Source organism: Mauremys mutica, chromosome 8 (genome assembly GCF_020497125.1).
Source record: "Mauremys mutica isolate MM-2020 ecotype Southern chromosome 8, ASM2049712v1, whole genome shotgun sequence".
Classification (NCBI taxonomy): Eukaryota; Metazoa; Chordata; order Testudines; family Geoemydidae; genus Mauremys; species Mauremys mutica.
In genome coordinates this window covers 51,377,240-51,399,307 of record NC_059079.1, presented here as the reverse complement: position 1 = coordinate 51,399,307, position 22,068 = coordinate 51,377,240, and the positions used below count along the sequence as shown (strand labels likewise).

Here is a 22,068-nt window from a genome sequence, read left to right as displayed (position 1 = left end):
GGCAAGAAGGCATTGTGATCATGTAGTCTGACCTTCTGTATAACACAGGACACATAACTTCCCCAAAATGATTCCTAAAGCATATCTAAATAATCTAAAGGTACTATTGATATTCATGACAATAACTCAAAGTCAGAGCTGGTTGAAAAGTGCAAGGAAGTATTTTTAAAATGTTTTTCAAATAAAGCCCACAATCATTTGGCCATTAGTCATATTTCTTCACTTCCCTCAAACATTTAAATAAAAATTTTTTGAGTGAAAAAATATTCAGACAAAGGAAGTGGTATAAATGTGTATTCTCACAAGTATTTCTGCTGAAAGGGTACCGCTAGCAACTTTGAAAATTCTGGGAACAGAAATGGTACCATGTGATTTTTAGGGAGCCAATCACACAGCACAAATGGTCCATTATCAGTAACAATTATGCAAAGCAATAGTATTGGGGAATAGTTAGACTTCACAGAATGAAATTTTCATAAGCATGCAGTGAATAATTTTTTAATAAATATTCATAAAAATCAGTTGGTTTTTTTGTGGCTAATTTGTCTAATAAACTGCTTCTACTGAAAGGTAAAATATCGCTGCTGCTGCTGTTGTTATGGTCTTGTAGTAGTGATCTCGTAGTTGGGGCTACATCAGAATTTTCTGTTTTCCAAAGCCTTTACCTCAGAGTCTCACCTTCCCCGCCACCCCCGTTCAGAAGCCTTTGTTGTTTATTTAAAATAAATAAATAAATAAGATGTGGCATTTGAACTAAATTTCATTAGTATTTGTGTGGAATGAACTCAAAAATATAGTTGGTTTGTGCCTGTGTTTGGGAAAATTTGGAAAAAATGAACACACACTCTCTCTCTCTCTCTCCCTCTCTGCCCCCTGCAGCTGCCTGAAGAGTAACTTGTGACATCAGAGATAATGCACTCAGTACTCACTTGCTCCAGTTCATTTGTATGCTTGGGGAGAGTCACTAGTGCTTTAGTTGTCATGGCATTGACTGCCTTTGAGTTACCTCAGACTGCCATGACATCATCACAGAGAAGAGTCCATGGGGCGCTGCTGTACTCTTTTGGTATTATACTGGGGTAAGTAACAGTGTTTCTTTTTAAAGGGTAGTTGTTTAAGTAAATCCATTTATTCATGTCTGAGTATCAATGATTTCACAGCAGAATTTTTGGAAGCATTCACAAGCTATTGCTAAGTTTAAGCACACTTCAGCCAACTTTTCACTGATCTGCCACACAGCATCCACCCATCCATCTCCTTGCTGGTCATCACCTACAATGATGATCCTCCATGATTCCTTCTATAATAAATTCCTCAGGGTTTTTTCCATCGCTAAGCCTAAATTTAATATGTACGTTTTTGTCTGCTAATTGTTATCGTGTATCTGTTTGTTGTTGTTACTTTATAAACTGGGGGCTGTCGCTTTCTATTTATCTTTTTTATTAAGCAGGAAATTACATAAACTTCCTGAGTTTTTCTGTTTATACAATTATACAAGAAAAATCATTTAGAAGCTGCAGTAAAGCTGAAGCCGCATTAAAAAGAACAAAACCAGACATATTTTGTTTGAATACAGTTTAATTATTTTACTTTTAATATGTTGGGTAACACAGTGAAATATCGAGCTTCTCAAAGATAACGACAAAAATACACACTGAAGACAAATGTGTAAGTGCTTCATTATTTCAATATCTCATGATTTTTATTTCTATTAGCAAACTAAGGAAAATCATAAACAACAATCTTCATTTGTTAAAGTTGCTCTCATCAATAAACTAAACAATTTAAAAAATTGGAAACACAAAGTTAAGGATTAAAAGGAATTAACAGGTTACAAAAAGTCAAATACCCTTCAATTAGGATATGCCAGAATTAACAGTGCACATGCAATCTTGATTCATCCCCGTTGTGCATATGCATTTTGATAATCTTTGGGTACATGCAGAAGTGACTACTTGGGAAAAGTCTGTTGTAAATGGTTGACTTAGACTTGGACATGGAAGCAAGAGTTCACGGTGAAATTTAGTGCTGTCTTTAGATTTTGTCAGTTTATAAAATCCTCCTAAACTCCTTTATGCCAGCCAGGGAACTCTGAAGCACAGCACAGCTCCACCTCTGCCATCAAACACACATCTCTACGCTAGGGGAGACTCCTTCATGCCATGTGAATCCTTGGTTGCCTAGTTTATGGTCCATTTAAACTGCTCTAAAACTGTAAACGAGCCATAACGTGGACCAGGATATTTACCTTTTATTTTTTCTACCTCTGGGTCTCAGATTTTGATAAAAGAAACAAAGCAGACAGAATTGTTTTTTAATGTTTCAAGCATGTTTGATGATACTGTTAAGAACTAGCGAATGCACATTTTTTGAACTCTGGAGGCTTTTCTATATTTTTATATCCACCTCATTGCATGCTAACTGCATGCTTGGAACAATGTGAAAGCCCTTCCCTGGCCAAAATGATATCTGAGTCCCTTTGGATGCATTAACCAAAGGTTGTTCATTTGATATTGAAATATGAATCCTTCGGGGGCTGTAATAACATTGATCAACTTATAACTTACCAACATAATACCAAAAAAAAAAAGCACCTGGTATAGGAAATGATTGAGTTAATTTTCCTCAGACAAAAAAGTTGCAGCCTAAGACTAATTGCTTGCACCTGTTCAACTCCAGCTAGAAACTTGAACACTTAATTGGTTTCAATTAGAGCCCAAGACAGGTGCTTATAAAAAGCCTACTGGAGAATAACTCTTCCTTTTAGAAGGTGAGTTAGAAATCTCAAAGGCAATTTTCTTCCCCCACTGAAAGAAATCACCTTTACACAGATTCCCTTAGTATGTATGTCTCCCTACTGGAGTAGTGTATCAAAATGAGGTGAGTTAAGATGTTGGGACATTAATTTTGCAGATGGTGTTGAAATTGAAATTCATGTGAGACTTTAACACTTCAGACTGATTTTTTTTCTCTTTATAGCCAGTTACAAGAAAAAGAATTAAATCAGTCTTCCAGAAACTGTTCTGTGTGAGCAACAGTTAGGGTAATAACTCTACATAGGTTTCAGAGTAGCAGCCGTGTTAGTCTGTAGCCGCAAAAAGAACAGGAGTACTTGTGGCACCTTAGAGACTAACAAATTTATTTGAGCATAAGCTTTTGTAGGCTACAGCCCACTTCATCAGATGCATAGACTGGAACATACAGCAAGAAGATATTTATACATACAGAGAACATGAAAAGGTGGAAGTAGCCATACCAACTGTAAGAGGCCAATCAATTGAGATGAGCTATCATCAGCAGGAGAAAAAGAACTTTTAAAGTGATAATCGATATGAGCCATAGAAGGTGTGAGGATACGTAACATGAGGAAATAGATTAAATTAGTGTAATGGCCCAACCATTCCCAGTCTCTGTTCAAACCTAAGTTAATTATAGCTAATTTGCATATTAATTCAAGTTCAACAGTCTCTCTTTGGAGTCTTTTTGAAGTTTTTTTGTTTGTAAAATTTGCCACCTTCAAGTCTGTCACTGAGTGGTTAGAGAGGTTAAAGTGTTCTCCCGCTGGTTTTGAATGTTATGATTCCTGATGTCAGATTTGTGTCCATTTATTCTTTTGCATAGAGACTGTCTGGTCTGGCCAATGTATATGGCAAAGGGGCATTGCTGGCACGTGATGGCATATATCACGTTGGTAGATGTGGAGGTGAACGAGCCCCTGATGGTGTGGCTGCTGTGATTAGGTCCTATGATGGTGTCACTTTTAATAGATATGTGGACAGAGTTGGCAGCGGGCTTTGTTGCAAGGATAGGTTCCCGGGTTAGTGTTTATGTTGTATACTGTGCGGTTACTGGTGAGTATTTGCTTCAGGTCGGGGGGCTGTCTGTAAGCAAGGACTGGTCTGTCTCCCAAGATCATCTTTCAGGCTAGATTGTAGATCTTCGATGATGCGCTGGAGAGGTTCATGTGCTGTTCTTACCAAATGCAAGTCACATTGAGCTTAGCATAGGAAGTGTTTAAATGGCTGTCCTGCTGGTTTATTAAAATCCTAGAATAACAAGATAAGACCTACATTCTTCAAATTTCGGTGCCTAAATAAAGGTGGTCTGACTTATTTGCTAATAATCTGTGGTTCATATTCCCTACAGTGATCAGTGGGTCAGGCATCTTTGACATGAAAATAGGACTAGTAGGGCAATATTCACAATAAATATTTAGCACCGTCACTCACTTATGACAGTTTCTGCTATTGGTGCCCCCATGGCTTAGTCATGGAGCTTCTCTCAGCTTTCTTATTTCTGCAGTTGCAGGGGCTAATTACGATTCTTTAGAAAACAATAGCATGTACCCATATTTGGCTCCAACACTGCCTTAAGTTACTGCTTTTCTTCAAGGAGATAGAAATTACTGATGGTAAGTACCAGTTAAAATAGGAGGTAACAGTAAGTTTGCCAAAGAGTCTTGAAGACTGAAAGTCCAAAATAAACTTTAAGCAAGTCAGTGATGTAAGCCAATATTGTTATAGTGGAGTATATGTAATAATGGGGCAATCAACATGAAACATTCTTCCGCTTCCAAAAATTCCCTATGATTTTTTTTTCTCCAATCTTCAAGGCTTAAGTATGGGAAAAATAATATAATATAATATAATATAATATAATTAAGAATCATATGTGATAGCTAATCTTACCAGATCCCAGTGATTATCCAATACTTTTATATTGTTGACTTTAAGGGGTGGTGGTGAAGATTATTTTATAAACAACCTCCCTTCCTAACCAATACCGTTTCTTCAGCTGCTACAGTGCTTGGTTATAGTCTTCTTACCAATAAACTAGCTCTAATATGATGTGCATAGCTATTTTGATGTGCTTATCTGTGCTCTTTCCTCCTCTTGGGTGTAGAAGTGTACATTATTTGCTATAACTTCTGCATCTTAGGTTAACACACAGCCTGACAGACAAGGACAGGTTCCTGTTCAAAGGCTGGCTACAAGATCTGCTGTTGGTGGAGCTTCATAGCAGTGCCGTAATGAGGGCGAGGCAAGTGAGGCACCCGCCTCGGACGCGGAAAGCCGAGGGGCACAGAAAAAGCCTTCCTTGCCAGAAGGAAAGCTGTGGTTCTCCCAGCTGCTGCTGCCTCTATGGCAACCAGAGATGCTGGCCGGCAGAAGGCTGAGGGTGAGCAGCTGGCTGCTGCATGTCAGGAGGGGGAGCGGGAAGGAGGCACACGTGTGCGTCACAGCCCTCCCCTCCCCCGGCACCCACCTGGAGGAGACGCTGAGGGGGCTTTCGGTGGGAGACACTGGATCATTGGCAGTGGACCTCACTCACCTGAGCCGCTGCTTCCAGTGAGTGTTTGACCCTGTGATCCACTGCCCCCCACCTGCCACCACTCCTGCAAACACTGGACAAGGGGCAGCTCCATCCCCCTCCCTCAGTGAGGATATGGCGAGGGGCAGCAGGGGAGGAAGGAAGCCACATGTAATGGCAGTATCCTTCCCCCCCAGCACCCACCACCCCCTCCCAGAGCCCACACTCTCTCTCCGGACCCCAAACTCTGTCCCAGAGCCTGCACCCAGCCCTCCACACTCCCTCCCAGAGCCTGCACCCCTCCACCCATCTTGCACCCCACCCCGTGCCCCAGCCTGGAGTCTGCACCCAGCACCCAAACTCTGTCCCAGAGCCTGCACACCTCACCCCCTACACACACACACCCTCCTGCACCCAAACTCTGGCCCAGAGCCTGCACCCCTCACTCCCTCCTGCGCCCCCAGGCCCTGCCCCAGCCCAGAGCCTGTACCCAGCACCCAAACTCCATCCCAGAGCCTGCACCCCCACCCCCTTCCCACACACACCCTCTGGCCCCCAAACTCCCTCCCAAAGCCTGCACCCCTCCACCCATCCTGCACCCCACCCCGTGCCCGCAGGGCTGGTGCAAGGATATTGCACCCTAGGCAAATCTTCCACCTTGCGCCCCCTATCCCAACCCCTCCCCCCAGAGCGTCACTTATTATAAACTTTAAAAAATGAATACTGTATAACATGGCATTGTTCATTAGAGTTAATTCATGGTCAACTTGAAAATTTATTAATTTCATTATTTAGTCTACATATTTAATGAAAATAAATGAATAACCTGATAGGGTGTGGGGCTGTCTGGCTTCAGGCAGGGGGGTACAGCAGGAATTGGCTGGGGACGGGGGGAAGTGGGGCTGGCTGTGGGCAGGGGGTGTGGGGCTGGCTGGAGGCAGGGCAGAGGATGTGGGGCTAGCTGGCTTTGGGCAGGAGCTGGCTGGGGGTTTCTGGCAGGGGAGGGAGAAGGTGAAAGGAGGCAAGTGGTGGGTGGGGGACTGACTAGGAGGGACGCAGCTATGGGGCGAAGAGCAGTGTGATGGTGGGGCCGAGCAGGGAGGGGGCAGGTCCTATTTTACTGCTGTGATCTGGTCACCCTATGCGTGCCGTTTCTCCCCCCACACACCTTCCTGTTTGGCCCACAGCTCTTTCGGGGTGGAGGGGCAGCGCTGGGGAAGGGAGGTTTGTTTCTGCGGGGCTGGGCAGCGCTGGGTGTGTGTTTTTCGGGGGGGATGGGCGGCGCTGGGGGGCAGGCGCAATTTTATATTCTTGCCTCGGGCACAAAAATAGCTGGTTAGGGTTCTGCTTCATAGACTTCAAAGGGGCTGCACAGCACTTTGCCTGTATGGAGTAATTTACAGGTCTTAAGGCTCTTCGGTCCTTCTTATTGAGGTTGAGGAGAGCTTTGCCTTTGACTTGAATAGAGCAGGATCTAATCTTACAAAAACCAACAAGGGATGATAGATAAGAGAGGATGATGTCATGGGAAAGACTTAGAGAGAAGGTAATTGGATTTCATTTGTTACATAAATATTTTCTTGTTTCTTCCTTCCTCCTCCCTCTAAAGTATCACTAAAATTTTGGATCTTGATCCTACAGCTGACCCCACACGTAACCCTCAAGGAGGATGAGGCTTCATGTGGGCACAGGAGCCTACTTGTGTTAATTGCAGTGTTGCGAGGCCTTAAAGTTATGCATTAGTGGACAGATCCTGAGCTGATGTAAACTCTCATGGCTCCTTTGTCTTCAAGTTCAGGAGCTGCACATTACAGTGTGAAGAAACCAAGTTTGTGTGTAGGGTAAAAGCAGTAGGCTGGAGATCTGTACACAGAGGTGAAAATAAGCTGGTACAGTCCAGTACGGCATACCGGCAAGAGCCAGTACGCTGTGCTGGACTGCACCAGCTTCCGCAGTGGGGATTTAAAGGGCTCTGGGCTCTCTGCCACAGCGGGGAGCCCAGAGCCCTTTGAATCCCGCCCGCAGCTCGGGTGGCCAGGCTGGGGCCGGAATTTAAAGGGCTCAAAGCTCCCGTGGCTGCGGGCACCCCAGAGCCCTTTAAATCCCGCCTGGAGCTCCTGTGTCCGGGCTGGGGCTGAATTTAAAGGGTTCAGAGCTCCCCGCAGTGGCAGGAGCTCTGGGCCATTTAAATTCCGCCCGTAGCTCCGGCAGCCGGAGCTGCGGTGGGAATTTTAAAGGCCCAGAGCCCCGCAACGGCCGGAGCCCCAGAGGCTCCCAGCCACCTTTGCAGCTGGGAGCCCCGGGTTGATTTAAAGGCCCTAGGGCTCCCAGCCAGAGCTGGCACCACCTCTCACCATCTTGAGAGGCACCACCTCTTCTGGCTGAGGCCACGCCTCTTCCAGATGAGGCCATGCCCCCCTCAGGACTCCGACAGAACCGGTAAGTCCTGTAAGTTACTTTCACCCCTGTCTGTACAGGAAGACTAACATGAAGTGGGTGTTTTTAGAGGGATTTAAAGAGAGGCTCTCATTCTAGGAGCAGAGCCCAAGTCTTCTAAACAAGAATAAACTTGATTTGAAGGCCCTGGTGTTTCCATCCATCTGCCCTGCAACATTTTTCAAACTAATTCCCAGGACTGCTAACAATAGTCTGTAAATTGAACCATTTATTTCCAGAGAGAGCGTTCAAGAGTAATTTAGTAAATCTGTTTGGAAAGAGATGCTGACATCCTGAGGCAGGTTATCAGAGGAGTTTTTTTAGGTAATTTTAAAGGTATTAAGTGTTTTGTTTTTATTTAAGAAGCCATTCTAGTCCTAAACTGTTTGTGATACATATTGCCAGGCTGGTTTTCTTAAATGATTAAATAAGATGCATTTCCCTGGAGGTCAGGCAATGGCTTAGGGATAATCTTAGATTGTTGCAACTCAAAAGATGCATTAAAATCATATAAGATGGTAAATCCCCAAGCAATGGTAGTTTAGCATATGAATTTTAGTATTCTTTGAGACCTTTTTTGCTGGAGAATATTATTCTTGTTTATGAAGGGCTCCATTTGTACCAATGAGAGGTGGGTTCCTTATATTGATTGCTGGGTAAAAACAAAAAAGAGAAAAGATTTGATGAATTGTCATCCTTTTAATCTTTAATTTGGATTTCATAAACTTGTTTAAAACTTTTGGTTTCCTAGGAAGTTGAAGAATCACGAGCTGTGAGGGCTCCTTGATGTGGAAAATGATCTTTTGTCTTGTTTCTGGAACGTACTTGATTTGGGTTTTAAAATGTGTGTATTAGGCATGGGCAAATGGTTTGCAGTTAAGTTTTACAAAATTTGTCGTCATTGTATAAATAACTTTGCTATAATAATTGCATTTCTGTGTGGAAAATCTTTAGGCCCAGATCCTAGAAACAACTTGTGAGTAACTTCATGCATGAGAAGTCCCGTTGATTTCATAGTTGGGGACTCATTTATTATTGGGCTGCTTCTGAATAATTTGTCAAATGAGAAGTTACCAGTCAAATTCTGTGTAGACTTTATAATCCATGGAGTTTGCCATAATTCAGTGTGATCATTAGCTGTCAGTCAAAAGCACATTTGGGAGGGAGAGGAGGAAAAAGGATGAAATGACCCTGAATGTCTCCTGTGCTGGGTACGAACATGAAATCTGAGGTATAAAGTTATGCGATTACACCTTTGCATCAATCCTCTCTGATGTTTTACTGGGGAACTAGTATTAAACCCACAAAGGTTAACTGAACAAGTTGGTGGCTGGACTTTCTCTGTCATATCTACCAACTATAGGGGAAATTCTGTAAACCGTTTCATGTAGACGGAGCCCTACACTAACATGATATCTCATTGACTTCACTACATTTCCATGCTGCAAAAAAAGGCAACATTTACGGGGCTAAAACCTTGGCTCTTTGAGGCATTGGACTGTCTTCAGTCTGTCTTGTACTGTGCATTGTATAATGTAATTTAAATCTACTGAATAATCTATTAAGTGTTGTGCTTTCCCTGAAGTCAAGGCATATTGCCAAATCTTCTAGGCAATTAGAAGGAAAGGGGATGAAAACTGTAAGGAGAAAAGTCACCCATGATTATGAGATTTGGAAGATATCCTCCATCGATTATGAACAGTTTATATCATGCTGGAAATATGGCTAGAAAGCTCAAGAGGGCAGATTTTTGAGATTTTTAAAACTTTCTGTTTCCAGCTAAAAGTATTGGAAGAACAACGTTCTCTAATGAAGAGCTCTGTGTGGCTCAAAAGCTTGTCTCTCACCAACAGAAGTGGGCCCAATAAATTATATTACCTCACACACCTTGTCTCTTTGATAGTACATCAGCAGTTTTGTTTCCAGTATTTCTCCAGGACATAAGTTGTAACTGGAGATGCTTATGGAAAAAAAGTTTTAGAATTTTCAGAAATGTTTGGCTTGCTTCAGAAAGTGGTCAGTTTTCATGATACATGATCCTGGCTTTTTTGACAAACCAGCTCATCCGCTCCAATGTGCCTTATATCACATTTGTCCTCTTATTTAAACTTATTAACCTGAAGTATTAGACTGCTAGTTAGTTCCACAAAGCTTCTATTTTCAAAATCCCTAAATATCCTATGTTTGTAGCCAGGTTATGCAGATAAATATTACATATTCACATGATATAAAAATCTGGTCAAGCTTAGACTATTGTTTGAAATAGTTGAAAGTAACATTCAAGATCCTGTTTTCCAGGAGGACAAAAATACAATCTAGCTAAAGAAATTTTCTGCAGCTGGTTAGACCTTAACTAGAAACCTGAACAAACGATTGTCTCCAATGAGTGTCCTTCAGAAATCTTTGATATTTCTGCTGAATAGGAGCAGTAATCAGTCAGTAAAATGAAGATATTGTAATAAATGTCCAATAAATACATTTTATTTATTTTTTAACTAAAGCTTTTGCTACTACATTTCATAAATTCAGTGTAGGTTTCCTGAAAAAACTAAAATTATGTCCAGATTACTGTTAGGAATATTGTTAAGCAGAATCTTAAGTGAACTTTCACACTTGATCATACAAGAAAGAAAGATCTGTGATTTTTACACTTTGCAGCGAGTTGAAAAGGCTTTCCTAGGCAGAGCTGTGTCAAACTTCAATATTGAAATGCAAAGCTGGAGACTTAGCTGAGCCTGGCCTGATTCAGCTCCACAGAAAAGACTTTGAAACAGGGATGGTTGTTGCAGATGGAAGCAAGACAAAATGTGATTGTTTTCCCTAAATTTCACTTGGCACTTTTGGATTTGTTTCATTGCAAACTCATGTCATGAAGGAGGACTGTAAGAGGATCAAATAAGGGAGACTCAAATATACTTTTGTATAACATTAATAAAAATTGAATGCTAGACTGAGAGTTAAAATAAGAATCCCCTTACTTGGTCTACTCTGATCTTGAGTCTGAATATTCAGGGGTAAAAAGGGCTACTTACCTTCTTGCTCACTCAGTGGAGCTGGTGTGGGGACTTATTTCAACTTCTAATCCTCTACTCTTACTGTCTGAGTAGCTGAGCCAGCACAGTGAGGTAGGTAGTAATTCTCAGTTGAATCAGACTTACAGTACATTAATCACCCCAGGAGAGAGGGGGAAGAAGGGACAGAATTTTGCTTGGGGGGAGGGGGGTCCGAGCAGCAATGTTTCATGAGGCTATGGCTGGTGCAACCAGCCAGAGGTTACACACTCGCTACCCAGAGCTTAGGGTTCTGCCTAATGTCAAGATCTAGCTCTGAGGTCTGCAATCAACTGCTACTCGATGCAATCGATTTCTGAAAAGGAGGGGAGTTTATTCAGATGCCATATGTATTCTTTTTATAGACATTGATTGAAACTTTAAGCATGTTCCAACTTTTACAATCAAATTGTTTAATGCAGATTATACTTGTACAGACAACCAAGAAATATACCATTTATTACATTGTATATGTTTTGAGCAACGTTGGGGCGGCGGGTGGGGGAGATGGAACACTTGTTGGAATTTGCTGACTTGTTGAAATCCAAATGTTCTAAGGAGCTAGTTTGATATCTAAGAGGTTCTGATGAAACATAGGCAGGCTTACAGGCAATGTGGCTCCAGGGCAGCTCCACAGACAGACTGTCTATGAGCTGGGGCTCCATTTCCTTTCACAAAGAATTTTGAGGTTTTGTTCCAAATTGAAACACAACCAACTTTTGAAAGAACACTATCCAAATGAAAACTATAACTTCTTGTTTTGACAGATGAAATTCCATTAAGGACTATACTATTATATAAGACTGAAATATGCATCAAAATGTAACCAGGATGTAGCCTTATTTTCATGAAGGATATAAAGGTGGATGATATCCATGGTGATCCTGCTAGCATGACAGAATAGATGGATTATGTGATGTCACTTGTTAACAGATTAAATAAGGTGTTTGTATGGTAACCTTGAAATGATTTGACTGTTCTAGATATTAACTAGCTTAGAGTTGAGACATAACAGACTTTAGCATCTATCTGGGTCAATTAACAAAGAAGATGACTCTCAAACTTTTGAATTAATTGAGAGGGTTACTGCAATTCATATGAAGCTTCTGTTTTAATTTTGCTTTTGAGGATTTAGATCTCATTGGTCCAAGGAGAAATAGAGAGTCAGGACTATACAAAACTTCACTTTCTTGCTCAGTGCAGAAGTCATATGAATATTCCTCATGATGACTAGATTCTAGATCACTCATTTTTAGTAGTGCTTTACTCCTTAAGTGAGCCAACTGATTTCAATGGAACTGGTGGAGTCCCATACTTATGCTAAGTAGCATAGCAAAATCTAGCCCATAGTTGTGCAGCTGCAAATAGATGGTGCAGAAAAATGGAAGCGTGTATTTCAGTGATTTGATTATTTTTTAATTTTAACTTGTGAATTTTGATTAAGAGATTGTGTCCTTATAGATGATTCAGCTGATTTCCTGAATTTAGAGGATGACTTAAACAAACCAGAGTTAGTGTAGAAGAAAAGGAAGCCCTCTGAAAAGTCACACCTGAACTGGGCACCCACAATCAGTTCTCAAATTTTGGCCTGTAACAATTACTCTCTGCAAACTGAAGTAGATATGTAACTTTCAAAGGAAATGAAAGTTAAATGTGCTTCTGGCATAGTCTAAGTAGACATACAATTGGTAAGAAATGTTCTTTTCTCTTCTGGGATCATTTCAGGATCAGCTTGAGGTGAGGATTTTTTCATCTTTCTTTTCCTCACAGTCTGTCACTGATTTTGTTCAGATCTTTTGGAGCTGATTGTCCTCTTGTCAAAATTTAGGGAACAAGGGAGAACACAAATGATTATATATTCTGCTTTTTGGTTATCTTTAATTGTTAATATAGTTTTGTACTCTTTTTTTAGAACTTTGAACAATATGGAAGCCTTCTTTTAAGATACTGGGGTCTCAGCAAATACTTGCAAAATCTTGATAAGGCTCTATAAACACTTGATGAAACTTCTTACCTCTTAAATTTTTATATTTAGGCCTTAGCTAAATTGGGGAGTTGAGCACCTGGTGTAGCTACACCAGTGCAAATCCTCAATGTAGAGATGTTTACTCCACTTACTCCAAGTACTCCCATTAAGGTCAATGAGACAATTTGAGGATTAAGGTGCTATCAAGCATAATTAAGGTTGTCAAAATCTGGCCCGAATTCTGAAGAATTTTATTATAAGGACAGAATACAGCTTAAGAAAGATTTACAATGGGAGAAACTAAAACAGCAAGTGTAGTAAATACAAATTTGTCATCAGTGATCTGTATGGCACACTAGTTATTTTTATTTGAACTACAAACCATTCCTCAGTTCTGATTAAAATTCCATCAGGTAAAATATATTTACAGACTCATGAAAAGGCTTTACCCAAAACATAGCTTGTTGGACTAAAACTTTTGATTCCAAAGTAGATATAATAGGTTCTCTTAATCAGCCTTTTCTAACTTATGGAACTTTTTATTATGAAGCTGTAAAATATCCAGATTCAACAAGCAGATCCTCTAAATATGCAACTGTACAAAATTGCAACAGTTTCTTTACACAACACTCCACCAGAGGACACTGAAGAGCAAAGAATCAGTAATTAGAATCACTCTGTGAATCACAGCGTAATAAATCTGTAGCTATCCTCGGGTGCTTCCATTCCCCTATCTACATGGTTCACCCAATTGAGGCTATATATTTTGATATGGCTTGTTTTTTCCCTTGCTACTATTTGGTTTATGTAACAGTATAATCCCTGCATTTATTAATAAAGCAGAAGAGAATAATAGCATCCTGTTCTGGGCAACACACTTGAAAAGTAACTCATTTTTGCAGCATTATTACACAAAACCCAAGCACTTCCTAATTATTTTTAACCTAGAAATTGGATAACATCAACCAAAATGTATTACTAAAGCTTTAGTGCTACCATCTATAATGAAGACCTACATTGTGCCATATAACTTGTTTTTTTAAAACAGCATTTACTAAACACTGTATCTGTCTTTATCAAGTAGAATGTATGTTTGTGTGTTGGTACACATGCACAGCAATGAAGTAGGCCTGGGTATCATGTTAACAATGAACCCTGAAACAAAAGAAATCATATAGTATGAAGTGAGTGATAACAGACTTTTTCATGAGGTTTTCTCCAGTTGACAGGTGATGTTGTTAAACATGGAATGGGTTGATCTTGATAGTAGTTCCAGTAACTTCAACAGGGATAAAATGTTAAACAAAGGATATAGTGAGGCATGTTTCAGCTTCTCACGCTCTAACGTAATCAGCAGCAATTTCAGTAGTGCATTTTCTCCCTCTGATTCCTTGCTCAGTGCAGATCACCATCTCTTTGATTATGGAGAGCTCTCTGCTGAGAGACACCAATTATTTTACTAAAACTAAGAAATTAGCAAATTATGTTTAGTGGCAGTCAGTTGCAGTAGGGCAAACTCCAACCACCCAATACTTTAAAATGTAAGGGGAGACTTTGGGGTTCCTTTCCACCTTCAGATTTCTTACAATGCTATCAATAACACACTCCATAAAGCTTTCATTTCATCTTCAGCAGGTATCCAAAACCAATACCTGTCCCCAACTGTCTCCAAACTTGCTCTTTAGTACAAAATGTTAACATTGACTTCAACAGTGTCAAGGACGAATGACTTCCTGAATGCATGGACTGTGATGGTCAGATGTGTTGAACTGTTGATATAAAAATATGTGAGGTCACTGCTAAGGCTTTGCATTTGAGTGCAAGTGTGATGCACTCTCTTGATGGGTTATTCTAAAGAAGCTGTGCTCTATGGGTGAGGTGGGTCACAACTGGAGCTGGTCTGGAATCTTCCACCAGAATGACTTTTCTGATGGAAAATACCCTTTTTGCAAAATTGAAATTTGTCCACTGGGAAAATTGTAATGATTGCTCCCTGGTTGCCTGTCCTGAAGGATCTCTTGTCAAGAGCCTTTTAGGCAGCCAGCTGGCAAACTGAAAAAATCCATATTAGTTCTCCAGGAATGGAATTTTTTCAGATTTTGTCCCATGAAAAATTACCAAGGTTTTTACTATTCATTGCAAAAACTGATGATCCCTTCCTTGCCCCCCGCCCAATTCCATTTTCCAGTCAGCTCTAGTCACAGTGCTGTAGGGAGTACAGCATAAATGAATACTGTCTGGGCCATGTTCACTTCTGTCCTCCAAAGCCCCTGCTGGTTTGAGCTGGAAACATTATCCTGATGAGTGAAAGCTAGCCCTGGGCCCTGAAAGGATTTTTAGGGCCTGACCAACCTATGGAAAATAGAAAATAGCTTCAAGTCTGAAATCTTAAGTACTGTAATACTAATGTAACTCCAGACCCTGCATTAACATTATGTACAAGTGTCCTGACATAAGACCAAAAAGCTAATTAGTGAGCAAACATAAATATACACTCTTTTAATCTTTGGAGAATTGTACCAGTAAATATTTATTACGCGATGTTCCTGTATTTTTACTGCTTTTTGTTTAAACTACAGTTTAGGAGTAAAAATGGTCCCCAGTTCTGTTACAGTCCCTAGTACAAGTAAATATTGATTTAAAATTCCAGTGTGTCTATTCTCTGAGCCTCCAGCAATCAGCTGCTAAGAACTTTGAGCTTGTTTGTTTTTAATTTTCTGCAAAGCTGCTGGTTTTGAATGGTGCTGATTTGACATCTCTCCAGACTGATGTCCTCCTGTTTACCAAATAGGTACAGCACAACTTTTATTGCTGCTGCCCACCTTTCAGTGTGCCTTGTCTGATATTGCAGTGTCCATCCAGTTAGTTATTTTTCTCTCGGCTGGAACTGCCAACCTGTGTACCAGTTGTGGTAGCATTTGTAACTTAAGCAACATGCTAATAACACTTGGGACTGTATTTCATTTTCCCTCAATACTGTAATGTCTGCCTTTCCATTCCCTGAGGGGGGCTAAACAGGTGAATAAGCCCTAACTGACTTTACCTGAGGCCAGATAATGTTATAGAAGAATACACCCACCCAAATGTGTGTGATTTGTCTTCTGTTGGGAGTGTATATCCAGCTTTTGCCATTATGATTCACCATCCGTAATGGGGTGTACAAACCCTATTGTGAGCTTAGGCAGGAGGGGGGAGGGGATCCTCTCCTGTCTTCTGGCAAGCAGCTTGACCTCACCCACATGCAGCTACCAGAACTGCCAAACATGGAAGCAGGCACTCACAGCTGTCGAATAGACAAGGCCTACTATAAAGGAGAGAGTGCAGAGAAGGAAGAGGAGGCAGAAGTCCCTAGGACAGCAAAGGGGCACACCCCTGCACCAGGCTACCTACCCAAGCACAGCTAAGAGAGAGAGGCATGCTTTTGGACTCAAAGGTCAGAGTAAAGAACCCTTCTCATGGGGAAAAAACTAAAAGGGTCCCAGCAAGGACAGCAGCAACCCTCCAAAGGACCAAACCAGGAGTCAGTGACACCATCTTAGAATCATATTAGTTGTGTTGCTGTTCTTGGACTGTTACTAAAGTCAGAGCTGTCTCTTTACTGGTATGGTTGACCCTAGGGTGACCAGACAGCAAATGTGAAAAATCGGGACGGGGTGGGGGTAATAGGAGCCTATATAAGAAAAAGATTCAAAAATTGGGACTGTCCCTATACAATTGGGACATCTGGTCACCCTAGTTGACCCAGAGGCTAAAAAGTATCTTTCTCTGATCTAGACCTTGCTATTGTGATCATGTCTTGGTAACTTCAAGACCATGTTGCTACGGTACTTGAAAAAGCACTTGAAAGCTTAGGCTACTGCAGTCTATACTAGTTGATCGCTTGAGTGGAATGAACACTACCGCTATTTATCATCTTTTTGTTCTGTGTTTGTACAGTGCTAGCCCAGTGGGGTCCTGGTCCATAACTGAAGTTCTCAAGTGCTACCTCAATACACCTAACTCATTAATAATAATCCTGACTACCTTGCTGCTCCTAGCTAAAACTGGAGGCGTTGGTTATGCTCTATAAAGATGAGTTCTCTGTCACTGTCCAATCAAAGGAATCATATTTTCCTAATAGTTTCTGATATCAGTTCTGGCATTAAACTCCTCACATCAGCAGCCTGCTGTCTTTGCTATAATCCAGTTCCTTTAACTCTGATCTTTCCAGCACTGTTGTACAGCCTGAGTTTGAGCCTCATGAGGACACCATAATACTAATTTGTTTGGTCTAGCTTCAGTGAGCTTTATTGTTTAATATTGGGCAGTTCTTGTTATGGAGAAGGGATTCAGTTGTTCGGTCTACTAAGCAGAAAGCCTTATTTTTGTTTGTTCTAATGATAGATTTGTTGAGGCAAGGCATCAGTGTATCTGGAAATGGGTATCAATATAAATAAACAAATGTGACTCAACTCCTTGTGGACAGGTACTGAAATCAACATGCTACCACTTGCCAATTTCACTCTAGAGAGCATAAGGCTAGCATGGATAATGGATGGTGATAGTAATAAAGATGGAAGATGGCAGTTAAGAACATGTACAGTACAATGCTGGGAAAATACCCTTTTCTCATCACCAAACTATACATGGTGGGAAACTAAAGACCTACTAAAATCAGGATGAATTTTTTTTTAAAAAGAAACTTTGGTATTTTTTATAAAAAGTCTAGCAGTATGCAGAATCCACTGAGCTACACTTAAAAGAAAGGAAATTATCTTTTTCCAGCTATGTGAGAACAAATGTAATTAGAGATGTCAATAAATGCAGAAGCAATGTGAAAAGGTAGGGGAGAAGGAACCTGTCATTGCCTTGCCTCTGATTCATTGAAGTATTAATCAGTGTTCTAATCACTAGCAGTACATCACATAACACTTTATTACAATTACGATCACTTAAGTTCTATCTGAAATACAACATAAATAGAAATATTTTATGACAGCACAGTGGCTATTGTAAAATTGAAGGTTAAGAGTAGAATATGTAATGCTGTAAAACTAAACACTATACGTTGCAAATCCCTTTAGTCAGACTTCAGGGACACTGGAAATCTTCCAGTAAACAGGCTTTAGCTGAGCAGGGAAAGTTAGCTGGGCTCCCAGCTGTGATGAGCTTAATGTTCTCCCTTCTTGAGTGTGGAGGAATCTCAGGGCATCTGTAAAATCCCATAAGACAAAACTGAACTTGTTTTTAGTTGCTAAACTGAGTTAAATATGGTTGTATTGTACTTCAAAATGTGAAGTTTGGGGATTTTTGATGGGCACACTGGCAGGTGGTGAGGAAGAAGTGCCAAATCTGTCCTGTCTTTATCTGCGATGACCTTATCCTTCCTCTTACAATCTGGCCTATGACAAGAGAATTTAACTTCTCACCATGTAGTTTCTACCCTAAACCCCACCCAGCTCAAGCTCTGTTCTCCATCACACACAAACTAAGCTCTTCCCATGCTTTTCTTGCTCTGCTCTCTCAGGCGAGTTTGCTTATATCACCCAAAGTGATTGCTTTCTGTTTAAATTATCAGAGCTGGAATAATGCCATGTGAATTGGGAGAGAAGTCATTCACCACAAGTGAGTAGTTAAAGATAGTCAAAGAAAATGCCTCATAGGCTGAAATATATTTGTGCAACAATTATGAAAAATAGATATGCAAAAATCAATCTGTTCAGACAACTTGCAAATGGGACAAAATGCTAAATCAATCGGGTGATTTGTTTGATATGAATATACCTCCTAGCTCTGGTTGTTGCTATGCTACATACAATGGACACTCAGACTTCACCATGACAACATGGAATTCCTATCCTTCTGCTCTAAATATATATGCCCTTATTGCCTAACCCTTTCTGCTGTTTGCAGTGTAGGGTATAGGATAGAGATGAACAGTTTCAATTCTATCCAGCAGAGGTAGCCAATTTGTTAAAATGTTAATCATTTTGAAAACTAACTAAATCATACTGAAGTTGAAGATGATTATACTTTGGTTAATATGAGGTGGATTGGGTTCATGGGAGGACACAAGTCAAGTGTTTCAATGAGTTGAAAAGCAATGTGTAGCCCAGATAAAGAGAATGGAAGGAAGTGCTAAGAGTGGAATGACCCTTTCAGGTACTCCTAGACAAATGTTCAGATCACATGTAATAAGCAGGATTAATTTGAGGTAATGCTGAAAAAACGAGTATTATTTTTCAAAGCAATTATAGAAACATGGTGAAATTTGCATGAGTGGAATATCAGCATCGTTGTACATAATAAACAGGGCACAAAAGGGGAAATGGTAAGTGGGACATTCCTATATATAAATTAGAACGAAAACACCAAGAAGTGACATGCATGTTGTGTGGAGTATCATATCGTTATAAGTATGTGTGAGGTGGCTTTAAAAAAAAAAGCCAATAGTTAACTCCACATTCAACATAGACTATTGTGTGCTTCCCAGAGCAGAGTTGAAGCTTTGAGCAGATTGTGGCTACTGTGGTGTTCATTGGATGTAAGGTAAGAAATTTTTTTTAAAAGTAGTTAAGTACAAGCTCCATACAGGTAGAAATTCTACTTACTTCAATAAGGACTTGTCTACACTACAAGACTATTTCGAATCTACTTAAGTCGAATTTGTGGATTCGACCTTATGAAGTCGAATTTGTGTATCCACAGTAAATACACTAATTCGAATTTCTGAGTCCACAGTAACGGGGCTGGCGTCGACTTTGGAAGTGGTGCACTGTGGGAAGCTATCCCACAGTTCCCGCAGTCCCCGCTGCCCATTGGAATGCTGGGTAGAGCCCCCAATGCCTGCTGGGGGAAAAATGTGTCGAGGGTGCTTTTGGGTAACTGTTGTCATTGAACCGTCAATCACGCCCTCCCTCCCTGAAAGCTCCAGCGGGAAATCTGTTCGCGCCCTTCTCTTGTCAGTTACAGCGCGTACGCCACAGCACTGCGAGCATGGAGCCCGCTGCGATCATCGCTGCACTTATGGCCGTTGTCAACTCCTCGCACCTTATCGTCCACCTCTTCCACAGTCAGCTGCTGAGAAATCGGGCGAGGAGGCTCCGGCAGCGCGGTGAGGACAGGAATTCACAGAGTGGCGCAGACCTCTCACAAAGCAGGGTACGCCGCGCCGTGGAGATCATGGTGGCAATGGGTCAAGTTCATGGTGTGGAACGGCGATTCTGGGCCCGGGAAACCAGCACGGACTGGTGGGACCGCATAGTGCTGCAGGTCTGGGATGAATCACAGTGGCTGCGAAACTTCAGGATGCGTAAGGGCACTTTCCTTGAACTCTGTGACTTGCTGTCCCCTGCCCTGAAGCGCCAGGACACCCGGATGCGAGCAGCCCTGAGTGTGCAGAAGCGAGTGGCCATAGCCCTCTGGAAACTTGCAACGCCAGACAGCTACCGGTCAGTAGCGAACCACTTTGGCGTGGGCAAATCTACCGTGGGGGTTGCTGTGATTGAAGTAGCCCACGCAATCGTTGAGCAACTTCTCTCAAAGGTAGTGAATCTCGGAAACGTCCAGGACATCATAGATGGCTTCGCCGCGATGGGATTCCCAAACAGCGGTGGGGCTATAGATGGGACTCACATCCCTATCCTGGCACCAGCCCACCAGGCCAGCGAGTACATTAACCGAAAGGGCTACTTTTCAATGGTGCTGCAAGCACAGGTAGACCATAGGGGACGTTTTACCAACATCTTCATTGGGTGGGTGGGCAAGGTTCATGATGCGCGTGTGTTAAGGAACTCTGGTCTGTTTAAACGCCTCCAGGCAGGTACTTTCTTCCCGGACCACAAAATAACGGTTGGGGATGTGCAGATGCCTACAGTGATCCTCGGGGACCCAGCCTATCCGCTAATGCCCTGGCTCATGAAGCCCTATACAGGCGCCTTGGACAGAAAGAAGGAACTCTTCAACTACCGGCTGAGCAAGTGCAGAATGGTGGTGGAGTGTGCTTTCGGACGTCTCAAGGGGAGATGGCGGAGCTTACTGACTCGCTCGGACATCAGCGAAAAGAATATCCCCGTAGTTATTGCTGCTTGCTGTGTGCTACACAATCTCTGTGAGAGCAAGGACGAGACCTTTTTGTCCGGATGGGAGGTTGAGGCAAATCGCCTGGCTGCAGTTTACGCTCAGCCAGACACCCGTGCCGAGAGAATATCCCAGCAGGAAGCGCTGTGTATCCGGGAGGCTTTGAAAGCAAGTTTCCTTGGAGAGCAGGGTAACCTATGACTCTCCACTTGCTTTCAAAGAAACTGACCCTGGGCCTGTGTCTGTATGTGTCGATTTCGATCTGCGGTTACATACCCCATTCTCCAAGTTTCCCCCACTTCCAAAGCACATTTTAAAGCAAATTAATTGTAACGCTCATTATTAATAAATCTTTGTTTTACTTAGCATTTCTGTTCAGGTGTTGAAACATGGACGCATACTGTGCTGGGCACGGTGTGCACTGATGTACAGACCGCTTGTTCCATAGAGGAATGACATCCTCCTCCTCCTACATAGGTCTCTGGGGTGGGGGACGGTTGCAAGTGGTTGTGCATGAAGGGGAGGGTTTGCAGGAAGGGGTGGGTTTGCAGGAAGGGGCGAGTGGTGCCTTCTTTGGATAGGGGTTTGGATGACGGCAGTGGGCTGCGGGTTTGGGCGTAGGAAGGGGTGAGGGGTGTGGGGGAAGGGTGAGTATCTGTCCGTGGATGAGGGCTCTTGTTGGGGCTCAGGGCAGCGGAGAGGCTCGTTGCTACGGTGGAAGTGCATGGTAAGGGCAGCGTGCCTTAACATTAAGGGGGTGGCAGGCGCTAGGACCCTGGACAAGCATACACATCACAGAATGACCCGGGGCAGCATACACCACACAGAGTGACCCTGGTTTCTACTGACTGCAGTGTGTGTGTGCCCTGCAGTTGATCCTGCCCCCAAGTCTGTACCCTGGTAATGTAGGCTATACCGTGCAATTATAAATCCCCTCCCCCCCCATACACAAAAAAATCCTCTGACACGAAAGACGTGACCGAAACAGTGAATAACAGCAAACAGCTTTTAATAATCTAATACACAGTGGGGGGATGAAACTTGGATTTGGGACTGGGTGAGCCTGTAAGGGAAGCACTTCTACAAATTTATAGCGTGAGAGGTGTGTGGTACATTAGCGCTATGCAGTGGTGCAGTGACAGTTCTCACGGCCCCTACCACCCCTCCGTCTTGTACTTTTGGGTGATGGGGGGGCAGGACTTCTTGGCAGGGGAGGGCGGTTGCAGATACACTGCAGGGGGGCTCTGT

General features: G+C 42.1%; 1 long non-coding RNA gene across 2 annotated transcripts in view; it reads left to right on the top strand.

The window, feature by feature from the left end:
• The window catches only part of LOC123375475, a 338,256-nt gene that overhangs the window by 60,094 nt on the left and 256,094 nt on the right, over window positions 1-22,068 (top strand). For both annotated transcript variants that reach the window (XR_006581470.1, XR_006581469.1), the window contains exon 2: window positions 880-1,079. This is a non-coding gene — a long non-coding RNA (uncharacterized LOC123375475). The remainder of the gene's footprint in view (window positions 1-879; window positions 1,080-22,068) is intronic.